The 27959-nt window shown below is 41.9% G+C and overlaps 3 long non-coding RNA genes across 5 annotated transcripts in view; 1 reads left to right on the top strand and 2 right to left on the bottom strand.

Moving 5' to 3' along the window:
* LOC102448719 (uncharacterized) overlaps window positions 1–7070 on the bottom strand; it is a 55987-nt gene extending 48917 nt beyond the window's left edge. For both annotated transcript variants that reach the window (XR_012901616.1, XR_012901620.1), the window contains exon 1: window positions 6387–7070. This is a non-coding gene — a long non-coding RNA (uncharacterized LOC102448719). The remainder of the gene's footprint in view (window positions 1–6386) is intronic.
* LOC112545575 (uncharacterized) overlaps window positions 1–18906 on the top strand; it is a 132942-nt gene extending 114036 nt beyond the window's left edge. For both annotated transcript variants that reach the window (XR_003089110.2, XR_012901621.1), the window contains exons 2-3: window positions 2760–2831; window positions 18645–18906. This is a non-coding gene — a long non-coding RNA (uncharacterized LOC112545575). The remainder of the gene's footprint in view (window positions 1–2759; window positions 2832–18644) is intronic.
* Window positions 18907–19541: 635 nt separating this feature from the next.
* The window catches only part of LOC142827155 (uncharacterized), a 78495-nt gene continuing 70077 nt past the window's right edge, over window positions 19542–27959 (bottom strand). Inside the window, exons 2-3 of the long non-coding RNA XR_012901614.1 lie at window positions 22687–22775; window positions 19542–19733 (exon numbers count right to left, since the gene is read on the bottom strand). This is a non-coding gene — a long non-coding RNA (uncharacterized LOC142827155). The remainder of the gene's footprint in view (window positions 19734–22686; window positions 22776–27959) is intronic.

Here is a 27959-nt window from a genome sequence, read left to right as displayed (position 1 = left end):
AATATCTCTGCACACAACTAACTGTCATGTGAAATATGGCTGTGCTCTCAAATACTGTGGATGAAATTTTGGCGGTATGTAGAAAATTTGGTCATAAGAATGTGGATTTAGATAAAGAGGGTCACATTTACAGAGTGACATACAAGAGTGCACAAGCACAGGAACTGAATTATTTTCAGATGAACTCTTCAAGTGCTTTAGTGCAATTGAAAACAAGGAATTGGTGCTGTGCAAAGGTGTGTATCAGTGTTCCCAAACGTATGCACAATTTATTGATGGATTTTCAACAATAGCAAGAGACTTTTTATGTGCAGTTTTACACTGATCAATGCCCTTTTGATGATTAACATATGTCCCCTTTTACTCGTGCATTCATTTGCATTATCATTAACAACTTAATTTCCTTCCATATCAAACAATGACCTTTGAACCAGGAAAAAAATCAGTAGCAGGTGAAGCTTATTTTCAATTCCCTTGAAATCAATTTGCTGTTAATTTCAGATGAAAATAGCTTAACAAAAAAATGTTTGTGATTCCTCACAGGCCTTGCCTATACTTCTGAGATTTACTCCTCCAAAAATGTTAAAAGTCTGAATTTTTGTTTGAACTCCCAGGGCAAAAATAGCATCTTTCTTCTCTTCATTTTCCCTTCAGTACATCCAGAGGATCTTGTGGTTTAAATATGCCCACTTTGCCATACGTAATTGTATAACTTTGGACAAGTTATTTAACCTTTCTGCACCTGTTTTCCAAAGAGTAAAATGGTAATATTCATCTACCTCACAAGGTTGTTTACAAGTGGCTTAATTAACATATGTAAAGCACTTTCCTCAGGTTGTATATATTAACGTATATACATCAAGTATTATTATTGTAGGTTGCGCTGATATGATTGGCTAAGACTATTGATCATTTTTATAAACTCACAGTTTTGTCTACACTATCAGGTGTCAAAAATCAAAAAGGAGTCATATAAAAAGTGGAAACTAGGACAAAGTACAAAGGATGAATATAAACAAATAACATAAGTATTTAGGTGCAAAATTAGAAAGGCGAAGGCACAAAACAATCTCAGTCTAGCTAGAGACATAAAGGGAAACAAGAAAACATTCTACAAATATATTAGAAGCAAGAAGAAGACCAATGACAGGGTAGGCCCATTGCTCAATGAAGAGGGAGAAACAATTAACAGAAAATGTGGAAATGGCAGAAGTACTTAATGACTTCTTCGTTTTGGTTTTCACCAAGAAGTTTGGTGGTGACTAGATGCCTAACATAGGGTATGTCTACACTACCCTCCTAATTCGAACTAGGAGGGTAATGTAGGCATGCCGCACTTGCAAATGAAGCCCGGGATTTGAATTTCCCGGGCTTCATTTGCATAAAGCCGGCCGGCGCCATTTTTAAATGCCGGCAGTTCGAACCCCGTGCCGCGCGGCTACACGCGACACGGAGTAGCTAGTTCGGATTAGGCTTCCTAATCCGAACTAGCTGTACTCCTCGTGGAATGAGGAAATTTAAATGACTTTGTTTGTATTTCTCGTTCTTATTATACATAGGGCAAGTAGCACAGCCAATCATTAAAGTTGCTCAGTATCTCCCATAATAAAACCCTGTATTTCAGTTTCTTGTAACGTCACCAAACTTTTGAGCTGAAATTTTTAATGCTAGATGCATGCCTCAGGCTGAACAATTCTGAAAAATTTCAATGAAAACAACTCAGATGTTTCTAAGAATAAAGTTTTACAAAACTATGTACAGGAGTACTGTGCCCAATTCTGGGATGAACTTGAGGAAAGATATGAACAAATTGGAGAAAATCCAGAGGAAAGCAACAAAAATGATTAAAGGTCTAGAAAACATGACCCACAAGGAAAGATTGAAAAAAAAAACTGAGTTTGTTTAGTCTGGACAAGAAACAACCAAGAGGAGACATGATAACGGTCCTGAAGTACATAAAAGGTTATAAAGAGGAGGGTGATAAACTTTTCTCCTTAATCACAGAGCACAGGACAAGAAGTACTGGGCATAAATTTCAGGAAGGGAGATTTAGATTAGACATTAGAAAAAACTGCTTCACTGTAAGGATAGTAAAGCACTGCAACAAATTATTTAGAGAGGTTGTGGAATCTTTGTCATGGGAGATTTTTAAGAACAGATTTAACAAACACTAGTCAGGGATGGTCTAATTAATACATAGTCCTGTCTCAATGCACTGAACTGGACTAGATGACCTCTCTTCACAGGCCCATATCCTGGATTTTCTGGGGGTAGGAGTGCTTTTTTTGTAAATGTAGACAGTAGGTTTTTTAAATATAAAGGAGTTCAAAATAGTCATGCAATAGGTATGCATAAGAGAGGTTAATGAAAAATTTCAGTGGAAACAATGATTGGTAAACTGATTTTGTTATAACATACTAGTAGTTTATACAGTAATAAAGTGGCAAGCCATAATTTCACTGCAACAAAAACTGGAATATTTTGGAATATTGAAATTACTTTCTGGGATCTTGATGTAATATTGTAAGTGACAAACAGTATTCCAAAATAGTTCAGTTTTTGTTGCAGTGAAATTGTGGTTTATCACTATTATAAGCATGATCAACTATTTCATCTTGGTGACATTAGTTGCCAATTGAGGATAATGTGTCTTGTGTCTCCATGACAGCGTTTAGTGCTGATTGGAGCTCTGGGGTGGGATAATCAGTGTGGAAGTTCCATAAACTCATTGCTAATTCATTTCTTTTGTTTTCATACAGCCAATTGGAAACTAGTAATCCACTTCATCTATTTCCTCCAAAATAGGACCAATCGGCACAGCCTGACATAAGGTACAAGGTACTCTTTGACCTATTAGCTCTATTCAGGAAGAGAACTTCCCTATACTTGTTTCTTGTGAAAGGTAGGCCACTTAAAATACAAGCTTCAGACTCATGAGAGGAGGTTCATGCGAAGTGTTCATGCGAAGTGTTTCCAGTGAAGTGTGCAAGACGGAAATATATAGTTGGCATTTTTGATGTAGACGTACTCACTGGGAAGTGAATTGAGACCACTATCTCATTCCACAAGAGTATATGTCTGAACAACTTTCAAATCATAATGACTTTTTGGCCATTTGATCTTGACACCAGCTAAGGAATTAGACCATGAAACTCCATAGCTCAATGCTGGTTTTATCCCCATCAGTATTTTTAAATGAATATTCTGCAACATTTCATAGTGAGAGGAATTCTGAAGATCATCAAGACATGTAAAAATTATTAGGGAGAAACTCATAGATTTCCTCATTAAAATGTCTGCCTCTTTGGTTACAAAGCTATTTTTAAATAATTTGCTGCAGTAAAGTTAGTATTACTTTTCAAGTGTGAAAAGACTTCTACTAAATAAAGGTGGGCCCTGGAGGACTTTGGAGTGCAGCAGAGCTTGTTTTCTTTATTGAAATTTGACCAAATAAAATGCACACTTGCATGCCCGTGTGAAACACACACCAAACCACTAGAAGAACATGAAAAACTTGAAGAACATTAATTTTGGTTTACTCAAACATTTTTATTCAAATTTTTTAAAAAAACCAACAACCCCTCATAGATTTCTTAGGTTCAAATCAACCTTCTCTCCCCCTTCAGGTTTGAGGGCCAAACAGGTTTGGGCTGCGAGGAGGTACTGGGAGCTGGCATGCAGCTCCTCTGGGTTGCGGGGGAGAGCCAACACCTGGCTCAGCTGGGCTGCAGGAGGAGGCAGGGAGCTGGTGCACAGCTCAGCTGGGCTGCAGGGCGGAGGAGGACTAGAGCAGCTGCGTGGCTCATCTGGGTAGGAGACGGCATGCAGCTCAGCTGGGCTGGGGCAGGTCCGGGAGCGGGTATGCAACTCAGTTGGGCCAACTTGAGGGACAATGGGGGAGTGCATGCACTCCTTTTACGCACACACCCCCGGAGTACAGGCTTGCCTCAAATCCATGATTCTAAATTATTTTCCACATGTTTAAATATTCTTGGCCAAATTATAAGCCTCTGAAAATCAAGTTGGCACTAGGGTTGCCCACTTTCTGACTGCAGAAAACAGCACTATCCCTGTCCTGAGGCCCCCTCCTCCTGCTCATTCCATCTCCTTTCTCTCGGTGGCTTGCTCTCGCCCACCCTCACTCGCTCATTTTCACTGGGCTGGGGAAGAAGGTTGGGGTGCAGGAGAGTATAAGGGCTCCGATTGGGATTGTGGGCTCCAGGGTGGGGCTGGAGATGAGCCGTGTGGAGTGCAGGAGGGGGCTGTAGACTGGGGGGTGGAACAAAGAGGTTCAGCATATGGAAGGGGGTTCAAAAAGAGGTGTGGGGTGCAGGCTCTGAGAAGGAGTTTGGTGGGGGGGGCAGTTCCAGCCTGGGGTAGAGACTTGGGGCATGGGAGGAGGTTCCAACTTGGATAAGGGGTTAGATCATGGGAGGTTTGGGGTGCAGGCTCCAGTCAGCACTTATCTCAGATGGCTGATGAAGAGCCCAGGGAGGGAAACAAGAGTTGCAAAAGGGAGAGGAGGAGCCAAGAATGGAAATACAGTCAAGTCATTGCAGAAAGGAATATATTATTGAACCACTAAAACACCCTTTCAAGTGTGTTTAAGGACCTGATTCAAATCCCACTGATTTCAGCGGAAGTCTTTCTTTTCAGTTCAGTGGGATTTGAATCAGGCTCTTAAATCCTTTATTAAAATATTGTAAAAAATAACAGTCGTTAAGGATTGTATAAGTTGATGACCCAAGGACTATAAGTTATCAGCAAATGCATCCTGTTTTTCTCATAATACCGCAAACAAGGGGTCTCAAGCTCCCAGCCAATGGCCCATCTCTGGCCAAAGCAATTGCACGATCAGGCCAGGGAGCCCTGGCGGGCTGAGGGAGAGGAAACAGTCTGTTACTGTTCCTCAAGCCCTGCCCCTTCCTGCCATCGCCCCGCCTTCTCCCCCCACAGCACCCTGTCCCCACAAATACAACTTCAGATTACCAGGGTGCCTGTCACGAGGGCCTGTTTGGGGCTCCCTATGCTCCCAGTGGAGCCGAGAGGAAACAGAGCACACTCTGTGGGTGCACTCACTCCTCTTATCCATGGCTCCTGCCACTATGGGGAGTGCGGAGAGACCCAACTGTGGCTGCCATGCTGTGCAAGGCCCACTAGTAATCCCACATTCCTAATGTGCGCCAAGTCATGTGTAGATGTGCACTCCTAGTAGAAACACATGCTGCTGGCTGTGGTTGCTGGAGGTGTTCTTCTAATCATCTGGGCAGAATATGAATCTCTTCTGGGTGGCCGCCCAAGTGTTCTGTGTACACAGAACACTGCCCCCAGCCTGCTGGGACTCCTGCACCAGATTGTGCAATTGGTCTGGCCAGGGATGGCCCAGGGCCGGACTAAGGGGTGGGCAAGCCGGGCAGTTGCCCAGGGCGCCAACCAATGGGGGGTGCCTGATGGCAGCTGTAAGGAGCGCATGGTGCTCCTCTTAAATGCCATAAGGCGCTGTGCAGTGTCCTTCCCCCCGCGGCTGCGGGGCCCTGCACGGCCAGGCCTGGCCCACCCGGGTGGCCCTGGTCTATGCACCAGCAGGGGTGGCTGGGCAGCACATGCGCTGTGCACCCGTCCACGTGCCCCGGGGATGGGCTCGCGCATGCGCTGTGTGCCCGGCGGTGGGACCGCGCGCCCCAAGGGGGCAGGCTCGCGCATGCGCTGTGCTCCCGGGGCGCCAAAATGGCTCGGGCCGGCCCTGGGATGGCTCATGGGCTGGGAGGTTGAGACTCTTGCTGTAAACAGTGTATTTAAATTAGAGCTGTGCAAAATTCAGTTCAATGTGAAATTTTCTTTATACTACTGAATTTCAGCCTGATAGTCCTTTATGTGAACAGTACCATTGACAGCTGTGGGAACATGAAAAATGATGAAGGCCAGGATCCACGGAGGGACATATGTGCTTAAATCTAGAAGTTAGGAGCCTAAATCCAGTTTTAGGTGCTACTATTATCCACAGAACTCCCCCTCAGCTACTGCCCAAATGTTAGGTACATACGGTCACTCAGCACCTAAGTTTTCTGCAATAAAAGTTCTCCTCGCTTGCTCTCTAGGTATCCAGATTCACAACTCCTGCCTAAGCCCAAGAGGGATCCGCAAGCTGGGGAAGATAGGGATTCCTCTGACTAACTCGTGCTTGTCTCCTTAATTTTACACAAAAAAGCTGGGCTTGGGTGGGATCTCCCTTCAATTAGGCTTAGAAAAAATAGATTTTTAAATTGACAAATCTATGGGAAAATTTAAATAGATGTTATAAAATTTAAATTGCTTAAAAATAAACATCAGAATTATCCATTGAAATTATTTGGGCGGGATAAAGTTTTGCCAAATTGACTTCTAACCTTTAGCTGTGGCAGTGGAACAGTTTTTGGAGTGGAGGTGCTGAGCTGTGGCTTGGAGCAGGATTGTAGCTTCTGGAAGAGGGGACACAGACAGGAATAGATTAGCCTTAGTTGGGGGGTGGAACCAGCAGCCAGGGCCTGGAAAGGCAACAGAGCCTCCTTGTGCAGGACCCAGAGCACGCAGCCAGCACCCTGTGCAAAACCCACACCTCTAGTTCCTACACCCTTTAGCCCAGTGGTCACCAACCAGTAAATCAGGATCTACTGGTAGATCTTGGAGCCTTTGACAGATGATCCTGATTGGTTTGGCTGGGAGGCTGTCAAGTGTCGGCACTTCATCTGCCCCTCGCAGCACTGCTGCTGCCCTCTGCCTTGGAGCTGCATCCCAGCCCAGGGAGCCTCCTGCTTGCTGTGCATGGCACAGGAAGAAGAAGAGGAGTTGCTAATGTCAAGGTGCTCCTCCCCCCACCCTGTACCCCATCTCCATAGAGCAAAGCGGGGCAGTTTTAGGAGTGGTACAGAGCTAGGGTAAGGGTGAGCCTGACTTAGCCCCCTGCACCATCACCCAGAAGCCACCTGTGGTAAGCGGTACCCAGCTGGAGCCTGCATTCCAAACCCCGTCCCCTGTCCTGAAACCCTCCTGCACCCCAAACCGCTCCTCTAGCCCCGATTCCCTCTGTACCCAAACTCCCAACCAGAGCTTGCACCCTCCTCCCTTCAGCTCCCTGCCCCAGGATCAGCTCAGAGCCCCTCCCACAGTCCAAATCCTTTAGCCCAGGGTGTTTTGCCCACAGCCTCAGAAAAGTGAGTGAGGATGGGGGAGGGACTGAGGATGGCGTGAGCGGGGTGGGACCTTGGAGAAGGGGTGGGAAGGAGGAGGGGCAAGGGTGTTTGGATTGAAGGTAGATCCTGGATTGCACTGAAATTCAAAATGTGATCTTGTGCTTAAAAAGGTTGGAGACCCCTGCTTTAGCCCATTGGTTGAGGTACTTATTTATAATGCAGGTGGTTCAAGTTTTCCTTTGCCTGGATAAGCTGAGATTTGAACTGGGATTTGCCACCTTTCAAGTGAGCATTCTAACCACTGGGATATAGAGTGACTCTCACTTTCTCTTGCCCAGTGTTTCTTAAACTGCGTTCTGCAGCACACTGGTGTGCCACGAGGCAGTTGGAGGTGTGCCACGGAGAACAACAGAATTCAAAATGGCCACCCTTAAAAGGGCAGGTGACCCTTTTTTTCTCAATAACTTTCCCCCCAACCCTTTTTCCCCCCACCTTTTTTCTTTTCTTTTCTTTTTTCCTCAACAAAAAATCCTTGGTGTTCCTCATAAAAAAAATTATTGTTTGGTGTTCTTTGATCTTAAAAAGTTTAAGAAACACTGCTCTAGCCAAATTAATATTTAATTATTCAAGTATTTTAATTGAAGTGGAATACCTCCATAGAAGAGAGTGAGGGAGATCCACATCTGAATACCCCATAGCCAAGTGGCAGGAGCATTTGTGTTAAATGTAATCCTTATACAGGAAAACTCTAAATTAAATAAAAACAATCAGTAGTCCTGTAGCACCTTAGAGACTAACTAATATATATCATACATAGTATCATGAGCTTTCGTGGCTAAAACCCACTTCTTCAGATGAGCTTGAAACCTTGTTTTTAAAGTTACAGACTAATGTGGCTACTCCTCTGAGACTTCTAAATTCAATAGAAGTTTTACTTAAGCAAATAAATAATGTCTAAACCTCAAAATATAGACCCTAAAATCTATACCACATGCTGCCAAAACTGATTTATGCACTTTACTTATAATGAAAATGACATGTCAAATTAAAACACTGTTTAGAGTACAGGTTGAAACTCTCTAAACTGGACTCGCCGGTCCGACAATATCTGTGGTTCAAAAAGACCATGGATGATGCCAAACCAGGGAGTTGTAGTGGAGGGCCAGAGGCAGGAGCTCTGTGGGGGCTGCGAGCCCAGCAGGGCTGGCTGCAGGGGGACCGGAAGCCCTGCTGCCGGAGTCTGGCTAAACTGACGGCAGAGTGCCCGGAGTACCAGTGGGCACTGGCAGGGCAGCGGTCAGCCATGGTGGGACTAGGAGCCCCGGCGGTGGGACCACAGGCTGCTGCAACAGGGAGCCCAGTATGGCAGAGGGGCAGTGGCAGGGGGGAGCTGGTGGGGAGGCAGGCAGGCAGCCATCAGAAGGAGCCAGGTTGGGGGGCAAGAACTGACCTCCTCTGGTCTGGCAAAATCCCTTGTTCGGGACCATTCAGATCCTGAGGGTGCCGGACCAAGAAGGTCCAACCTGTACAAACTTAGTAATACCGCTGCATTACATTTTAACTATCCTATTACTTATTTACAGCATTAGATATGTAATAAATTAGTATTTGAATTCCTGTTAATTAAAGGTTAACAGTTGTCTTTTATACTTTGCACAGCTGTGAAAGTCAGCGGGATTTCATATGTTTCAAAAACTGTGGGCTAATGCATAAAATGTATGTTGTTAGTCCTTTTCTACAGCATTATATTTACATGAAATAATTGGGATATGTTGAATTCATGAGCTCCTGCATAAACTAAAGTCAACCAGAGAACAGATAAGTAATGTACACCAATTGTGTATTATTTTTGCCTCATGAAAGAAAAAGTTGATTAACATGCGACTTCCACAATACTACTATATTTAGATGATTTTAAGTCTGTTGATTACTGAAATGTGTGGGAGTTTTGAGATAGTAGCAGAATGATGACTTGGACTCATTAAAACAGAAGAATCTTTCCAGGCAGCTCTGTTGTTTGAACACAACTGAAATGCACGTGAATCAAGTGACAAATGCCTAATATTTATTATAGTAAAAGATAAAACATGATCCTTGTGTGAAGGGCTGTTTATTCCAGTAAAGTGTACAAGGAATTTACCTTATGTAGTGATTCAACACAGAGACTGATGTCAAATAATGTAGCAATTATTTTAGTGGAACAGGAACATACTGACACCAAAGGAACTCATCTGATTCAGTGATTTGACTAACATATAAATGATATATTGCAGACAGCTCAGGAATTCTTGGGACAAATCCTTTTAATTTTATGTGAATAGAACCGCTGAGTTATAGGGATTATTTGTATGAGTGAAGCAAGCAAAGAGATAGGTCACATTTTGTAATTAATATGGAGGATTCACTTATGATGTCTGTATGGTATTTTCTATTTTAGACCAACAGCTTGAGGCCTAACATGAGTCTTCTACAGACTACGCTACATAAGTCTGAGTCTTTCTACAAACAAATATAATGCCTTGTCTTCTCTAAAGCTTTTTTGATAATGTCTTAACCACACTGTAAATTATGTAAAAATGTTTTTCTGCTCTTGTAGTATTACTATATTACATGGAATTTAAATGGCAATTGATTGACTTTCTCTCTGGCATTTGTCTACATAGAAATCTCACACCAAAGGGCTTGATCTTAACAGGAACTGAGCAGTTCTGCTCCTACCTGAGGTGAAAGTAAGTGGGTGCACCCTAATGCGCAGCTGAGCTGTCTGAGCTATGGCAAAAGCCAGCAGGGAGCTATTTAAAGATCTAGCAGGGACCTGGGATGCAATAGGACAGTACCTGTAAGAAATGTTAAGTTACTGTCACTGCTGGGTCCTCCTAACTTCCTTGGGAGCTGAGAGTTGTCAGAACCTTGCAGGAAGCCTTTAGCACTTCACAGCAATAAAGCACACAATAGGAGAAGTGTACGTGAAGATGTTTTATTTTGGACATGCAAACTAAAGACACGACAGTACAGCCTCTCTTTGGTTCAGATCAAAGGGGGGACTACTGACAAGGCACTTTCTTTGGGTTCTCTTCCACTTTGGAATTTACTTCCCCACCTACTAATCAAAAATAGCTTGAATTTAAGGACTATAGGGCATGATGCTTTTCACAGGCTTTATAGAACATGGTAGAACAAAAGGTGGTAAGCTATTGGAGAAGAAGGGTGGTTTCAGCTTTTGATTTGCTTTGATTTCTGGATGTGGGTCATACTGAATGTCACTGATTCATGTTAGCTAAGTTGGAGTGATCTTTTGAGGTTTTGTGTACTTTTAAATTATGACAGGGGAGCATAGAGCATAAAGGCCTATCTGTTTTCCATTTTAGGGCCCTTGGAAATATAAATGCTGCTGTAAGCAACCAAATATTCATTACCGTGACTTGTGCTTAGATAATAATGGTAACTCAGCAGCTATACCTAAGTAAATAACTAGGCACTTAAAGACTTTAGCATAAGACAACATTTATTCTTTTTTAACTATTAATGTGAATTTTTGTCTCCCTTCTTTCACTCTTAAGCGGCTGCATACTAAAACCATATAAGGCCAAATTCTGTTTCTTTGGTTTCTCTTACCCACAAATTAATGCTTGTTTATTTTCTATATTTTTTGTTTATACATCATCTAACACAATCACGTCCTGATCCCTGACTGTTGTACTCTGCTACACAATACAGGCAAGTTTTATTTTGCACCCACATTATCATCAGGTGGAGATCTCCAATCAACTGTCCACACAAATTATTCCTGGAAAGAACAGGAGTATTCTGGACAGAGAAGAATGTTGAGTGGCCACAGTGATTAGTGGATCAGCTTTCCAAGTGGAGTACCACTTGGAAACAGCTTTCGGTGGTGGAATATGAATATCAGTTCCACAGATGTGCAGGGACTGGGACACATTAATGATGTCCTGGCGTCCATTTCAGAGTGTTTCTATTCCCGGATTACATGAAGGGCAAGCCATAACTTGACCCATAAAAAGGTCTACTCAGATACAGATCTTTATAAGCTCTGGTACTCATACAGTGAGATCAGATTTGCTAAATAATTTTGATTTATTCTACATAAAACAATTTTAAAAATCTTAAATTGGTTTGTTGATCCTTTTATTTTGGTCTAAATTATGAAATCAGCAAGCTTTTGATAGACTTTCTTATTCAATCCATAGAAAAAAGGAATCAAACACAACAAACAGGAATTAGTGTTTCTTCCACCTTTAATACAAAGGCAGCAGCGCAGGAGTGGGGAGCTACTTGTAACGGCGATGGTTAACTGTTTGCACTTTCACATCTCTAGTACAGATGCAGTTTACATTTGTATAAGAATTCTTAAAAGAAGCTATAATGGTACAAAAACTTTTATACAGATATAACTTCATTGGTACTAGGAGGATTTTGCTTTTTTTACCATAATGTCTTACTTAAAAGAGCAAAAGTATGTACTATAGGTCTGTAATATTGATATTACACTGCTACCATTTTCTGATAAATCTATACCTGCCTTGGAAAAATAATTGGACCCGTGGCCTGATTCAATCTCCAGTGCGGTCATTGGATTCAGTGGGAGTTTTCCAGTGGCATCGGATCAGGCTTCTAATGAAGCCTTCCCTTGAAAGTTCAATAAAACCTATCAATAAAATGTATAATTCATAGAATCATAGAATCCAAGGGCTGGAAGAGACCTCAGGAGGTCATCGAGTCCAGCCCCCTGCCCAAAGCAGGACCAATCCCAACTAAATCATCCCAACCAGGCCCTTGTCAAGCCGGGACTTAAAAACCTCGAGGGATGGAGATTCCACCACCTACCTCTCTAGGTAACCCATCCCAGTGCTTCACCACCCTCCTAGTAAAATAGTTTTTCCTAATATCCAACCTAGACCTCCCCCACTGTTACTTGAAACCGTTGCTCCTTGTTCTGCCATCAGTCACTACTGAGAACAGCCTTTCTCCATCCTCTCTGGAAGTTGAAGAACATCCTCTTCAGGAAGTTGAAGGCTACCATCAAATCCCTCCCTCACTCTTCCCTTCTACAGACTAAATAGGTCCAAATCCCTCAGTCTCTCCTTGTAGGTCGTATGCTTTAGCCCCCTAATCATTTTAGTTGCCCTCTGCTGGATCCTCTCCAATGCGTCCACATCCCTTCTATAGAGGGGGGCCAGAACTAGATGCAATGCTCCAGATAAGGCCTCACCAGTGCCGAATAAAGAGGAATACTCACTTTTCTAGATCAGATGGCAATGCTCCTCCTAATGCATCCCAATATGCCATTAGCCTTCTTTGCTACAAGGGCACACTGTTGACTCATATCCAACTTCTCATCCACTGTAATCCCCAGGTCCTTTTCTGCTGAACTGCTACCTAGCCAGTCAGTCCCCAGCCTGTAACAATGCTTGGGATTCTTCCATCCCAAGTGGAGGATTCTGCACTTGTCCTTGTTGAAACTCATCAGATTTCTTTTGGCCCAATCCTCTAATCTGACTAGGTCACTCTGGATCCTATCCCTGCCCTCCAATGTATCTAGAGCTCTCCCCTAGGTTAGTGTCGTCCACAAACTTGCTGAGGGCGCAATTTATCCCCTCATCCAGGTCATTATAAAGGTGTTGATCAAAACCAGCCCTAGAAACAATCCTTGGCACGCCACTTGAAACCGACTGCCAACCAGACATCAAGCCATTGACCACTACCCATTGGAGCTAGCTTTCTATCCACATTACAGTCCATTTATCTAATCCTTACTTCCTTAATTTGCTGGCAAGAATACTGTGGGAGACCGTATCAAAACTTTGCTAAAGTCAAGGTATATCACATCCACTGACTTCCCCATGTCCACAGAGCCAGTTACCTCATCATAGAGGCTAATCAGATTGGTAAGGCATGACTTGCCCTTGGTGAATCCATGTTGACTATTCCTGATTACTTTCCCCTCTTCCAAGTGCTTCAAAATGGATTCCTTGAGGATCTCCTCCATGATTTTTCCAGGGACTGAGATAAGGCTAACTGGTCTATAGTTCCCTGGATTGTCCTTCATCCCTTTTTTGAAGATGGGCACTACATTTGCCTTTTCCCAATCATCCGGGACATCTCTCAGTCTCCATGAGTTTTCAACGATAATGGCCAAAGGCTCTGCAATGACAATTCCCAACTCCCTCAGTACCCTCGGATGCATTAAATCCATGAATTTGTGTATGTCTAGCTTTTCTAAATAGTTCCTAATCTGTTCTTTCTCCACCAAGGGCTGTCCACCTCCTTCCCATACTGCATTGCCTATTGCAGTAGTCTGGGAACGGACCTTGTCTGTGAAGGTAGAGGCAAAGAAAGCATTGAGTACTTCAGCTTTTCCCACTTTCTGACTTGTCTAGATCATCTGTCGCTAGGTTACCTCCCTCATCCAGTAAGGGTCCCACACCCTCCCTGATCACCCTGTCATTACTAACAAGCCTGTAGAACCCTTTATTGTTACCCTTCACATCCCTTGCTAACTGCAAGTCCAATTGTGCTTTCTTCTTCCTTCCTGATTACTCTACTGCATTCTCAAGCAATATATTTATACTCCCCCATACTCATCTGACCAAGTTTCCACTTCTTATAAGCTTTCTTTTTGTGTTTAAGGTCGCCAAGGATTTCCCTGGTAAGCCAATCTGGTCACCTACCATATTTGCTATTTTTACTAAATAACATCTACTGAAAGAACACTATGGACCGAGTGTTCAAGGCTGCAGTTGGTGTTACTGACAACAGAATTTAGCCCAAGGTGGATAATCTGGTCACAGACGCATATCTATAAGTGCGTGATTTTGAGGTTGAGGGAATCTTTGCTTTATGCACTGGATTATCAAATAGCCATCATGATCTCAAAATAGTCTTCATTAATTTCACCCAAAAAAGGGTGAACCTAAGCTAAAATGTATTTGACAATAAATAATGGTCAGAACAGTGATATTTTTATGGACAAAGCAAGAAGATATTATTGTATCTATAACTATCATGTAAAATACTATTGAGATGCTGATGACAACTTCATAGTAAGGACTGTATTACATTTGGCTACAAAAACTATTCAGCTTATTTGTTGTGTATAAAACAACATATCCTTCCAAATTTACAGCACTTATTCTCAAACACAAGATTAATTTTCTGAGAATTTACAAATGAATGTTATTTTGTTTATGATTTAAAATAAATTAAAAATTGGATTCTTTAAGAAACTTAGCATTTTCCTTGTCAGTATTTTCTTTGTCCTGAATGATCTTAACACTGAAATAAAGCAGACTCTTCAATTTTCCATGTAGTTAACATTAATTGAAATCTTGTATATAGGCATCATCTGAAGACATTACATTTGTAATTAAGATAAGTTATTAATGATTAATGGTTATGAATGGAAATAAATATTTTAAAAATGGAATGTGCCTTTTCAAATAAGATTAAATTTAATTTAGAATCTCAGATACGTTTAGGTGCCTAAACCAGAATCATATGGTTATCCTCTGGAGTTACTGCAGGACAAAGTTGTTTGCGTACTTTAACTAGGCATTTCTTATCTGAAAATACTTAGATTACTCTTTCTGACTCATCTAGATTTCTAACGCTTGGTTTTGGGATGCCTACCAACCTCCCTGTAATTTGTTTTTAACCTTAATTTACTATAAAATGGAGTTAAGGTTGAGAGCATGTACCACAATTACTATCTGAAAATAAGAATATATTGTTTTCATATATTGTATCAGCCAGAATACAGAGGACTCTAGAGTTACAATGCATAACTGTGCACTCATCAATTATTCATTTCCCTGAATCCTGAGCGGGTTAGATTTCCATTGGCATGTACAATTATTTCTTAGTAACTATAAATAAAAAATGCCTATACTCTGAAGAACATAGCCAAATAGAACAGAGGAATGTATAGTGTTCTAGACAACCACTCAGCTTTGATTGGTCACTGTCCTTGATATTCCCTGTCTACTAGTCCACAACAAACATGGAAGACTCAACTTCTTGCCTCACGCTCTACTGTGTTGCTCAGTATCAAAGTTATGGTAATTTGAAAAATGGCTCCAATTCAGAAAGACATTTCAGCATGCATGTAAATCTATGCCTATTCTAGAAAGTACGTAAGTACATGATTAAATCCCACAGGACTTTTCTGACTAGGGATGTTTTCCTGAAGTGGAGTCTAGGGAGGGTGATGGGGAGAGAAAGACAGTCTTAGTGGGTTGTGCCCATAAAAGCTCATGATACCATCTACACGTTTTGTTAGTGTTTAAGGTGCTGCTAGACTACAGGCAGTCCCCGGGTTACGTACAAGATAGGGACTATAGGTTTGTTCTTAAGTTGAATTTGTACGTAACTCGGAACTGGCTCCAGATTCAGCCGCTGCTGCTGAAACTGACCAGGGGCTGACTACAGGAAGCCCGAGGCAGAGTTGCTCTGCCCCCAGCTTCCTGGAATCAGCCACTGATCAGTTTCAACAGTGGCTGAATCTGGAGCCTGGGACAGAACAGCTGGGGCGCAGCCAGGTAGGTCCCCCCAGGACCAACCCGGCAGCACCCCAGCTGCTCTACCCCAGGCATCCACAACAAAAGCCTGGTCTTCTGGGGGGGGGGGGGGGCGCACTAGCTGCGCCCCCCCCCCCCCAGCAGACCAGGGAGACCCGGAGCACAGCCGCGGAGGTGGCGGGGTCCCGCGCCTCCAAGGCTTTGCTCCGGGTGTCCCTGGTCTGCTCGGGATGTCCCTGGTCTGCTGGGAGGGGTCCCCAGCAGACCAGGGACACCCCGAGCAAAGCCTTGGAGGCGCGGGACCTCACCACCTCCAAGGCTTTGCTCAGGGTGTCCCTGGTCTGCTGGGGATCCCCCCCAGCAGACTAGGGACACCCGGAGCAGCTTTTCTTGCCCCAGAGGACGCGGTGGCGGGACCACTGCGCGTCTGGGTGGTCCCGCCGCCCGCGAGTTCCGGGGCGAGAAAAGCCCCGTTCGTAAGTGCGGAGACTCGGGGACTGCCTGTATTCAGTGTTCTTTAAGTTTTTCACTGCAACAGTTAGTCTGAGTTACTACATTTAAGTTACTCTACTGACTTTAATGGGCTTTAGATCAGGGGAATTTGGAGAGGCAGCAGCCAATCAGAACGAACATATATTTCACGTAGCAATAAGAATGCAAGAATGACAGCCTCATTAATACATTTCATTATAACAAAATATACCATGTAACATGTGGCTTGTTAAATAATTAGCCAACATATTCTTGATGTTCATTCCTAGAGTTTGTTTATTCCAAAATGTAAGTGTTTCTTTGAATACAAGAAGCAACTTCCATTTATCATTTCATCAAATATACTGTAATTTATAGCAAAGGAAAGAAACAAAAGCAACTTTCATAAAAAGCAAAAAGGCCATAAACATAAAGCAAATGGGACCAATCATGCTGCCACTGACTTCAATGTTAGATGAACTGGTCCCAATATTTTGTTATATATGTTATAGAATCAGAATTGTTACCAAGAATAGCTTTAGGGCCTGATCCTACATTTACACACAAGTAACTTTACTAAGGCGAATAGATCCATTTAAGTAACTAATGTGCAAAAGTGTCTGGGACCTTATTTTGTCATTGAAGTTAAACTGTATGTAATAGTACACTACTGCAAAGGACAAATTAGTGCAAAACAAGAGCTAACCCATTTTTAACTAAAATCCTATATTATGCTATAAAGTTTAACTTTACAGAGTCTACTGTTCATTTTATTATGTGTAATTATATTACTTAATGTCAACATACCTCAGTTTTGGCTGTATTTATTAATTGCTTATAGTGACCATACAGACATTATTGCTAGAACTGCCATTTCTATAGTAAAATATAGTTACATTTTGAATGTTTTAATAATTTAATAATGCCAATATTTCTCTAATTTTTTTAAAAGTTTGAATTTGTATCTCTCCCTCCCCACCATTTACAGACAGCCAGCCAACCTAAACCAGAAGGAGGGATAGCTCAATGGCTTGAGCAGTGGTCTGCTAAACTCAGGGTTGTGCATTCAATCCTTGAGAGGGCCATTTATAGATCTGGGGCAAATCAGAACGATGATACTTAGCCCTACCATGAGGGTAGGGGAGTGGACTCAATGACCTCTCAAGGTTCCTTTCAGCTCTATGAGATAGGTATATCAACATATAGCTTACTAGCAGATTTACTTGGTGTTGCTCAGGTGTGTAACCCAAGAAATGGTTAGTTGGTTTTTATTGGGAAATAAAAGGAAAATGCAGATGTGTTATGTAAATGAGTGTAATTTTCAAAAAAGAGGGAACAGCCAGACCCCAGGGGAGAGGGGATGGAGGAGGACATCCTAGGCCCCATGAGGAGCGGTGTGGGGGTATGATTTAGGGAATCCCCAGTCCCCGGGTGAAGCAGCACCGTGGAGAAGTGTGTAGGAAATCCCTATGCCCAGTGAGGAGGCGCAGGGCACAGGGGTGAAGGGAATCCCCACACTATAAGTGAAGTGGCAGGGGGAAAGGGGAAAATTGCTAGGCCCCCTAGGAATCTCATAGTGGGGGGGAATCTTCACGTGCCTGTGTGGATTGTCGAGGGTGAGGAGATGTGCAGGCTCCCGTAGGTGAGGGGGAATCCCCAGGCCCTGTAGCAGGGTGGGGCAGAATAATGCCCAGGGACTGTAGTTGCAGGGGAGAGGAGAATCTTGTCTGTCGAAGGTAGCTTAGCTGGCAACATGCAGAACCGCGTCTCCAGCCCATCTGTGTCATGCTGGGGACTGTTCCTGGTGCTCACTCTGAAGTATCCCGTCCCCACTTGCTGCTCCCAGTGGTGAATGTGAGGATTGCATCCCTCTCTGCCCCTTTCCATGTTGGGGGGGGGAGAGCCCATTCCCACCACTTCCCATGTTCCCAGCACTGCCAAACCCTAACCTTGCTTTAAGGTAGGGTAAGCGGAAGCTGCCTACCAAATTTGGTGGCCCTCACTGTTACCATTTACGAGGCGTTCTTGCATAGACTGACAGGCAGACATTTCATTTCTAAAATGTATAGAGAGACTTGCAGGGTTTCTTGAACATTTTCATAAGGTGCTTATAGCAGACTGTTTCAGAGATCATTTCCCCTCCTACTGGCCATCTCCTTGTACCCTTGTGGCAACTACATAAAAAGTAATATTAGACTGGACCAGCTACCAGCATCTCTTATTTTTAAGTATAAGACAGATCTGGAGCTACAGAAAAAAACAACTGGCAGATTAAAAGGTGGGACAAATGAAAAAAAGGTCAGATTCATATTTACTGTTAATAAGGGCCTGATCCAAAGACCATGAATTCAATGTGATTCTTCTAGCTGACTTCCATAGGCTTTGGATCAGACCATAAAAATGTAGGGGGGGGGGAGAAATCAAGACATAAGGACATTAATTTTCGCTATCTTTTAATACTATTTTATAGCTGGAAATGAGGACAGCCGGCACCAGGTGATCAACCAGCTCTCTGCAGACCATTACTACCGTGATGAACAAAAAGACTCAACGGCTTGCTCAACTGTAATGCTACTATTAGTACTAACCCATATTTATATGGCATTTTTTAAACTATTCGTGTTCCTGTAAGCAAAATTCTATACTAATTGTTACAGTACACATCTTTAAGATGCATACAAATGTAAAATATCTGTTATAAAGCAGCTAAAGTAAAAAATATATTTATTTTCATTCTCTCATGAAAAGTTTGATTTGAATTTTTACCTTTTATTACTGAGGTAGCATAGCATAGTTTTCACACTTTCACCAAAAGACTAGCAGTCTTCGCACTGTACAAAGACCTTTCTTTGTTAATTCCTGAATACCACTTGAAAAGTGAAGTACACAAAATAGATTTTCACATCACTGATTGCATTAATTAATTCCTGATAGTTTAGAGCTACAGAATCTGCTGCCTAGGAAACACTGTTTGCTAAATCACAGTTACTGAATATTTAAAAAACCTAAAACTTTTGCATAAGCACATTTAGTGCCTTTTCAAAGCCCTTTGTTATCACAGCACAAACTGCAAAGCCTTCTGCCACTTCTACACAGATTAAACTCCTTTACTGCCACAGATTAAACTCTTATACTAAAAATTTACAGATATAACAAAGTGTAAGATGACGCAGTATCTTAAAATCCAAAATGGTACCATGCAAAATTTTAAGAATACTCATAATGAAATCTTGCACATCCTTATTAAATAAATGTTTAAGAGCAAAGGTGCAATGTAAAAAAAAGTCTTGTCTTCTATAGCAATTTTTAAAAAATGTACTTTGACTAAGAAACACCAGTTTTTATTTTAAAATCTACTTTGTTTAGTTTCATTAAAAACAAATGCTAAATTTATTTTGTAAAATATACCATGAGGCAATAATGGGCTATATAAACACACAACAGAAACGTGCATTTTCCCAAAAATTAAATTAGGCAGAAAATATTACAGCGTCATGGAAATAAGCAGAAATACTTACCTTCTTATCATCCAAAAATAACTTCTGATGATAAAACAGACCTGGTGGTAGAATGAAAAACAAAAAACTGAGGTCTATAAGTCAAACACATATACAAAAAAAATCCCAAAACTACCTCCATAAACAATACATATTACTAAACTTCTGTACCTCCCTCTCATTCCTAGCATCAAATTATAAGGAATCTATCTCAAAATACACATTAAAATGCTCTCCTGTATCCTAGCTGTAGGAACCGACATACTGTATAAATGTACCTATTGTTTCAGAAGTCATGCATCCCGCTGTACAAAATTATGGCCAGTTCCCAAGCGAAGATTTGCTACCACAACAGCTTCTGAAGACGTAATGAGAACAGATTCAGAAGCACTGTGTTTCCCAGTTTGTTGTTATTTTCAGTAAGAGATTTCCAATGATCAAACACGCATTTTTCAGTGCATGCACATAATCATAGTTTAATTGCTGAAGAGGGGAATAAATCTTGTTAGTGCTGCACTCATTTATTTTTACTGGCAATGGTGTTCATTTAAAAAAGCAAATACTTGTTAAGTAATGCAACCATGACCACCAATACCAGAAAAGGATTTCTAACCTGAAAACAGGTAGCTATTCAAATAAGGCATAAAACTCATATTGGCTTCATCTATGAAAACACTGCTACTGCTTTCACAGTGCAAATTCGCCACACTGTTAATCATTTGCTGCAGTCTTTGTGCAAAAGAAAACGGTATAAACAAATTAGTAACATAATGCCAACCAGTACCTAGGAACTAAACAAAATCATGGAGAATCACTCATACCTTAAAACAGACTTACAACGCATATTTTTAACACTGTATATAGATTTTCAAAGTTAAAAGTACCGAAGAATGAAGCATATACTAAGACATTTTTGCTCCAGTGTGATACTGATCCATACCAGACATGATGACACACGATGGGCATTAAAACCACACCGTCAGCCTTAGCAAATTAGGAAAATTAGAGATCATCTGATGATATGCTATTGTTGCTATTGTAATCACAGTAATTTTCACTGGTAATGGTGCTTCGTGATGAAGTGCGATTCTCACAGGAAAATTGTGAAAGGTAACGAAAGATTCAGAATGTAGCATCTGGTTTTAAAAGCTCTTCAGGTTCAAATTGGCATTTTACTTTATCTTGAAAATTTATTAGAGATTCAGATCATGCCGATTTAAATGGAAAGGTGAAAGCAGGGTAATTTCATTCTATGAATTATTCAGTTTCAGACTGGTGAAATTGCCATCCATGAACTGATTCTCTGACAGTCTCTTTTGCAGAACCTCCATTACGCTTGTCATTTTTATTTCTTTATCTACGATCTTTCTCTCAGTTACTGAGCTTGTCCCTTAGGGCTCTGCTTCACAAACCAAGTATTTCAAATTGGCAATAACCTAAATGTGTTGCTGTCTCAAATCACAGTCTCCACAGGCTGTCTTTTTCCAAATCATTAAAAACCACATCCATGATGATTGTCTGTTAGGCTCTTCGATTAGATGAATTAAAAAAAAAACAACAGAAAAGAAGGAGAGGGCGGCATCATATCGAAAAAAAAAGAGTTATGTTCCTGTAACAGCCCAGAAGATAAAGTGATGCTTTGTGCTTCCTTCCTTTGTTGTCAGTGTAACCCATTCTAGCTGCATAGCATCACGCAGAAAGAAACAACTGTTAAAGCAGACTGACTTACTACCCTGATTTCCAGCAAGAGCAGATAAGGACTGCAATACAGACAAGACTAATCCATACAAATATACACTTAGAGACCAAGCACAATTAATAGCTGTTTACAGGGAAAGAAAGAAAAAGGAAAAGCAACTGAATAACCGAAAGTGGAGTGTTTCATTCTCACAGGCTCCAAGTGACACAGATTGCAATCCCAGAGACTCTCCACTTGATGGCTGGTTGTGTCATTGCTAGTCGACTGCTGCCCTGTATCCACAAGGACTGGGATTGATTTAGGTCAGTGAGTCTGGTTTCTTGTTTGAGCTTTGCTCTAACTGCTACGGTTTCTTACATCAATCTATAATGCCAATATTATGTCACCCTTAGCTCGTTTAGACAGCTTCAGCAGTCAAGTGGCTGCAAAGGCCCCAATCAGATAGTAAGAAGTGCCGCCTCCTTTGTCCTGTTCTTGCAGGTATATCACCGTGGTGTAAGAAACTAATCGTACACAAGGTGGGAAACCAGTTGTTCTTCATCAGAGGCAATTTGGGTATCAGGCTCTGAGCAGTAGCTGCTCAGCTGAAAACGAAGCCAACGTGCACATCCAGGCTGTACGTCTGCTCTTATGCTAACAAAAGTAAATTTCCCTCATACAAAAAAGAATGAAGAATAAAAAACATCGATGTTGCTTTGTGCCTAGTTCTATGCGTCTGCTTTGCCGCACTGCGACTAGAAAACTGCAGCACTAAGAGCTCTGGCAGTTGCGATAATGTAGAAAGCAGCAGCTCTGTGACACAGCAGTCAGCTGACTTGCAGTGTTATCATTCAATGTCCTCTATAGGATAAGGCCAGTTTCTAAGGTAGCACCAGAAGGATGACCTTGCATACAAAAATTGCACCAGAAAAAGTAGCTACACTTAGATACACCTGGCAGTGATTCTTGGTGCCGTTTTTCATCTACATAATTTTCAGCAGCTTCACAAAGGTCTTGAATTTTTAAAAAATTCCTTACCAGAATGGAACATGTCTATTGGATAGTTAACCTTCTGTCATCAAAACAGATAATATGTGAATGACAACAGTTGCTATTGCTATTGTATAGTGTTACAAATGAACTAAAAAATGCTGATCTGTTAGTCATATCACTACTTAAAAATGAGATTTATCTATGGAACTCTCTTGCATGAATATGAACACAAACATGCCTCTGGCACATATATACTATGGGGTTCAGTGCCTCAAAAATATAAGCCAAGATTTGGGAAGACATACTTAAAGTTAGACCCATATTTAGGCATCTAAATAACTGACCTGATGGTAAGAGGTGCTGATCATTATGCCGCTCCCGTCCCAACTGAAGTCAATTGGAGCTTTTGGATGCTTGATACTTCTTTAGGTGCCTAAACAGGGACCACAGGGGGAGAATGTCAAAGGTATGCACGGTAATTAGTGGCAAATTTCCATTCAAACTCAATGAGAGTCAGGCACCTAATTGTTACTGGTGCCTTTAATATTCTACTCCTAGGAGCCTAAATTTACACATTCATCTTTGAAAATCTTGGCCTCATATAATTCTCAATTCTTCTTATGACAGTTCTATTATAAATAGTTATAACACAGTTAACTCATCACCTTACATCATCCCTCCCACACCCTGCACAGCAAGACGGAGGCTCCCAGGGGGGCAGCTCCAAGGCAGAGGGCAGAGGGCAGGGGCAGCATGACAGTGGATGGAGAGGCAGCTGAAGTGCCAGTGCTTGATAGCTTCCTGGCCAAACCAGTCAGGATCACCTGTCAGAGGCTCCAAGATCTACCAGTAGATCCCGCTCTACTGGTTGATGACCACTGCCCTAAACTAAGCAAAGCAATTGCTATAAGCTAGGTTGGTATTCACTGAAATAACTATCATCATCCTGAATTAGTTCAGTATTTAAGTGGAAGCAATATGGAATTATACTGTAAATTAACAATTTGCATCAAAACCCGAATAAACTATTAAAATAACCAAATTAAAGACTTTGTTGTGACTTCTAAGCCATAGCTTTGTGTTGGGAGAGGAATGGAAGACATGATGCCCAGGTCCCTCTGATGAACAGAGAGCAAACGTCTACTGCTACTCCGTTGCTGGGGGAGAGGCATGTGGCCCCATGCATGCCCAGCTAGAGAACAGGACTACTAGCACAGAAGTGTGACTAATGCCCCAGAGGCCATAAAGGGCTTTCTATCCTATTGAGAAGATTGACACTGCCATGGCCGATCTTCCAAAGTTCAAGTTGGTGCGTCTAGTGAAGACTCACTAATTCGAACTGAGAGGGCGCTCCCATTGGCACCGGTAGTCTTGTTTCTCATGAGGAGTAATGGAAGTTGACAGGAGTCTGTGCTCCTGTCGACCTCCCGCTGTGTGGATGGCACCAAAACTCGATTTAAGATACTTCGACTCCAGCTACATAATTAGCATAGCTGAAGTTGCATATCTTACGTCGACTTTACCCTTTAAGCAGATCAGGCCTAAAAGAGAGCAGTCTCTACTCAAGGAAATACAAGAACTCTAATAGTAGCCAACCCCAAAGCAGGTGGCAGAAAAGTGGGGAAGCTCCTTGTGCACCCGCCCTTTCCCCTTTGCCAGAACTAATTGCTGCTGAGTCTCAGTAATGCCACATTTAAGGATATTTAAGATTACCTTTTCAGATACTATCGTAAGATCCCAACATGCCAAGCAAAAAGCAGCAAGTTAAGGATACTAGTTTTATTGAGCTGTTGGATGACTAGTACACAATGACAAATGCAAAATAGTCACAGGAGCTGGCACCTACACAGTCCCTTCTCAGAAGCTTACACCAAAAAAATTAAACACCTCTACTAGGTGGCCCCAGATACTATTAGTTCCATGCTCTGAGAAACCCTCTTCTTAGATCTGCTCAGGGAATCTCTCTTCTGTTGGGCTTCTCCTGAGGCTGAAGTCACTCCCTTTTGTCCTCTCTTGGCCCTTCCACCATTAGGTCATTAGGAAAAGAGAAGCATTTCTCTCCTCTGCTAGGAGCCACCAGCTCTGCTGAGCTTGCTGCAGATATAGTCTATACTCACTAGAGAACACTCTGAAGCATAGGCACTGAGTTTTTCTTTTTTTTCCGCCCATGGTCCACCCCAAGGCTCTGCCTCACTCCAACCCCTCTACCAAAGCCCTGCCCTTCCTCTGCCTCTTCATGCCCCACTCTCCTAAGTCCCCAGGCCTAGTGGGTGCTGAGCACCTACTTTTTTTTGTAGGTGCTCTAGCACTGGATCTCCCATAATGCCAGTTCTGGTGCCAGTTTTGTTCAATAACTTTATTAATGACCTGGATGAGGGGATGGATTGCACCCTCAGCAAGTTTGTAAATGACACTAAGCTAGGGGGAGAGGTAGATACGTTGGAGGGCAGAGATAGGGTCCAGAATGACCTAGACAAATTGGAGGATTGGGCCACAAGAAATCTGATGAGTTTCAACAAGGACAAGTGCAGAGTCCTGCACTTGGGATGGAAGAATCCCAAGCCCTGCTACTGGTTGGGGGCTGACTAGCTAAGCAGCAGTTGTTCAGACAAGGACCTGGAGATTACAGTGGATGAAAAGCTGGAAATGAGTCAACAGTGTGCCCTTGTAGCCAAGGAGGCTAATGACACATTGAGGTGCGTTAGTAAGAGCACTGCTAGAAGATCTAGGGAATTGATTATTCCCCTTTATTTGGCACTGGTGAGGCCACATCTGGAGTACTGCATCCAGTTCTGGGCCGCCTATTACAGAAAGGATGGGCAACAAAAATGATTAGGGGGCTGGAGCACATGACTTACGAGGAGAGGCTGAGGGATTTGGGCTTGTTTAGTATATTGAAGAGAAGAGTGAGGAGAGATTTAATAGTAGCCTTCAACTATCTTAAGGGGAGTTCCAAAGAGGATGGAGAGAAGCTGTTGTCAGATGACAGAATGAGGAGCAATGGTTTTAAGCTGCAGTGGAGGAAGTCTAGGTTGGATATTAGGAAAAGAGGGTGGTGAAGCACTGGAATGGGTTACCTAGAGAGGTGGTGGAATCTCCGTCCCTAGAAGTTTTTAAGTCCTGGCTTGACAAGGTCCTGGCTGGGATGATTTAGTTGAGGTTGGTTCTGCTTTGGGCAAGGGGTTGGATTTGAAGACCTCCTGAGGTCTCTTCCAGCCTTAGGATTCTAGGCTCTGAAGTGTGTCCCCAATCCTGTTGCTTTATTTTGGTGAGAGGCTGGCCAGAGGTACCCTATTCTGCAAAGATCCTGTAAGAATTGAGAATTACTCCTGAAAACCTTGCTGGTGGAATGGTGAAATAAGCTATTGGGCCCTACCACAGTGAAAGGGCAGGTCCTGGAGGGCGAGGGCAGGGGGAGGGGAAGGTGTCACTGAAAGTGAACTGAGTATGAAAAGCAAAGCTGTGCAAATGCTATTTACACAGGTTCAGAAACCTTTCTGAAACCTTCTTTGGTCGATATGGACCTATTAAACAGCCCTGCTTTCAATTTAGTTATCAACACTGCTGAAGAATAATGAGCTTTACAACAAGATATACACAGTTCCTTAATCAGACCTATTTAAAATAGCATCTTTGGTTTTCTTAAAATAATTTTGCAGGCCATGCATAGGTCAAACTACAGCAGAACTTCACAAACACCTCTGGAATGGAGACTGTTCATAATTCTGAAATGTGGACAACTCAGAACAAAATATTACGATTATTCTTTCAAAAAATGTACAGTTTAACATTGATTTAATACAGCTTTGAAACTTTACTGTGCAGGAGAAAAAAAGGCTACTTTTAACAGTCTTAAATGAAACAAGCATAGAAAAGTTTCCTTATCTTGTCCAATCTTCTATATTTTTCCTTTATTTTTAATAGTTTACAGTACTGTACTATATTTGCCTTTTTTTTTTTTTTTGGCTCTGCTGCTGGCTTACTCATATTTGTGGTTCCAAATGAGGTATGTGGTTGACTGATCAGTTTGGAACATGGGTGTTCATAATTGTGAGGTCTTGACTAAGTCCTGGCCAAGTTTTATATATTTAAGCCAGGACATTATTGATCTATAATTTGGAAACAGTCACTGAAATTTTGAAGGTTTCACATTTCTTGGCCACTCAAGCGAAGAGAACAAATAAATTTTTTAAACAAAAAGCAGAAAACTACATCCAGCCTCAAACTTTTATGGTAAAATTTAGGCCAACAAAATTTGAAACAGCTGAGATATTATGCTGAAAATGTGAGGCTACAATGATGTTAAAGGGAAAGCCCTGACAGACACTTAACTCTAGTACTGCTGACAGAATGCCGCACTACAACTTATTTCTAAGGTATAACAAAACAAGCAAAAAGGATTATATTGATGTAAAATGATGAACTCAGAACACTTTGCAATTCTTTTTTATGTTGCCCCCTCTTCCCCTTATCTCCTATGAGAATGTACTTTCATTGCAATTCAGAACTTTATTCAGCTGCTACTATTTTAAAGGTTTACAATTATTTGTTCATAATTGGGGGAGAGGGGCATAAAGCAGGACAAAGTATGTACAACAGAAGTATCCAATTGAGAGCTATTAAACAAAAAAAGCAGTGCAAAGGGAAAGTTTTCAGAGTGTTTCTGTAAATTATTGAGGCTGGGGTCTATAGTTACGTTCTATGCTCTTTTATTTGTTTATTCAGTTGCTGCAGATATGGCTGTATGAGAGCTGGAGCTTTTTATCTTTAAAATCACATCAACAAAGGCCAGCATGGTCAGTACTCGTCTAGAGCTTATCAAGATTTTTTCAGTGCAGTGGGGTATATACCATTCCAGTGGGACTGAGCCAGGAAGAGTTAACAAGGTGATGTGAGCCCACTTATACCTGAACTGCTACACCTGCATTCACTGCCAGGTAGGAAGGACAATTAAAAGGGGAGGATGTCATCTCAATAACTGGCAGGGATAGTGGCGGAGTTGCTCCACCTCGCCACAGTCCCAATTCAGGATGGGATTTTTTTTTCAACAAATCTGAAATTCTTGTAGAAAGGGAAAGTCATTTCTTCCCAGCTCTCGCATCTTTCCTCAGTTTTGCCCTTTTCTATAGTTTTTCCACATGGGTCCTCCCCCATGCACTTTCCACCCTGTTTATAGATATCCCATGTTTCATTATCCCTTCCCTCAGTAATGTCCTTCTCAGCAAAAGTGATTACTGTATTATCCAAATTATAAATAAAGCCTGATAAACAGAGGTCCTAATGAATAATCTATATTAATCCATGATTAGTCATCTCAGATTTATCAAATGCTGCATCAAAATAAGATCAAAAAATCATAAAATCCTTAATTTGACCCTATCCCACCATCTTGAGTGAACTGCTGTTTACTGTAGTAATCAACACTACAGCCTTCTTTAAGATTTCAGATCAGCAATTTACATGCTGTTGTGTTCTCTGATGCACAGTCTTTACATAAAATATTGATATCCTTTTTTCTATTTTTTATTTCTAACAACCATTATCCACATAATTATCAAAGTTGAAAAAGACACCTATTATGAAGGAGGGAAATCTTGTAATAGTCTATGACCCCCCT

Source organism: Pelodiscus sinensis, chromosome 2 (assembly GCF_049634645.1).
Source record: "Pelodiscus sinensis isolate JC-2024 chromosome 2, ASM4963464v1, whole genome shotgun sequence".
NCBI lineage: Eukaryota > Metazoa > Chordata > Testudines > Trionychidae > Pelodiscus > Pelodiscus sinensis.
This window is presented reverse-complemented; position numbering and strand designations above follow the sequence as displayed.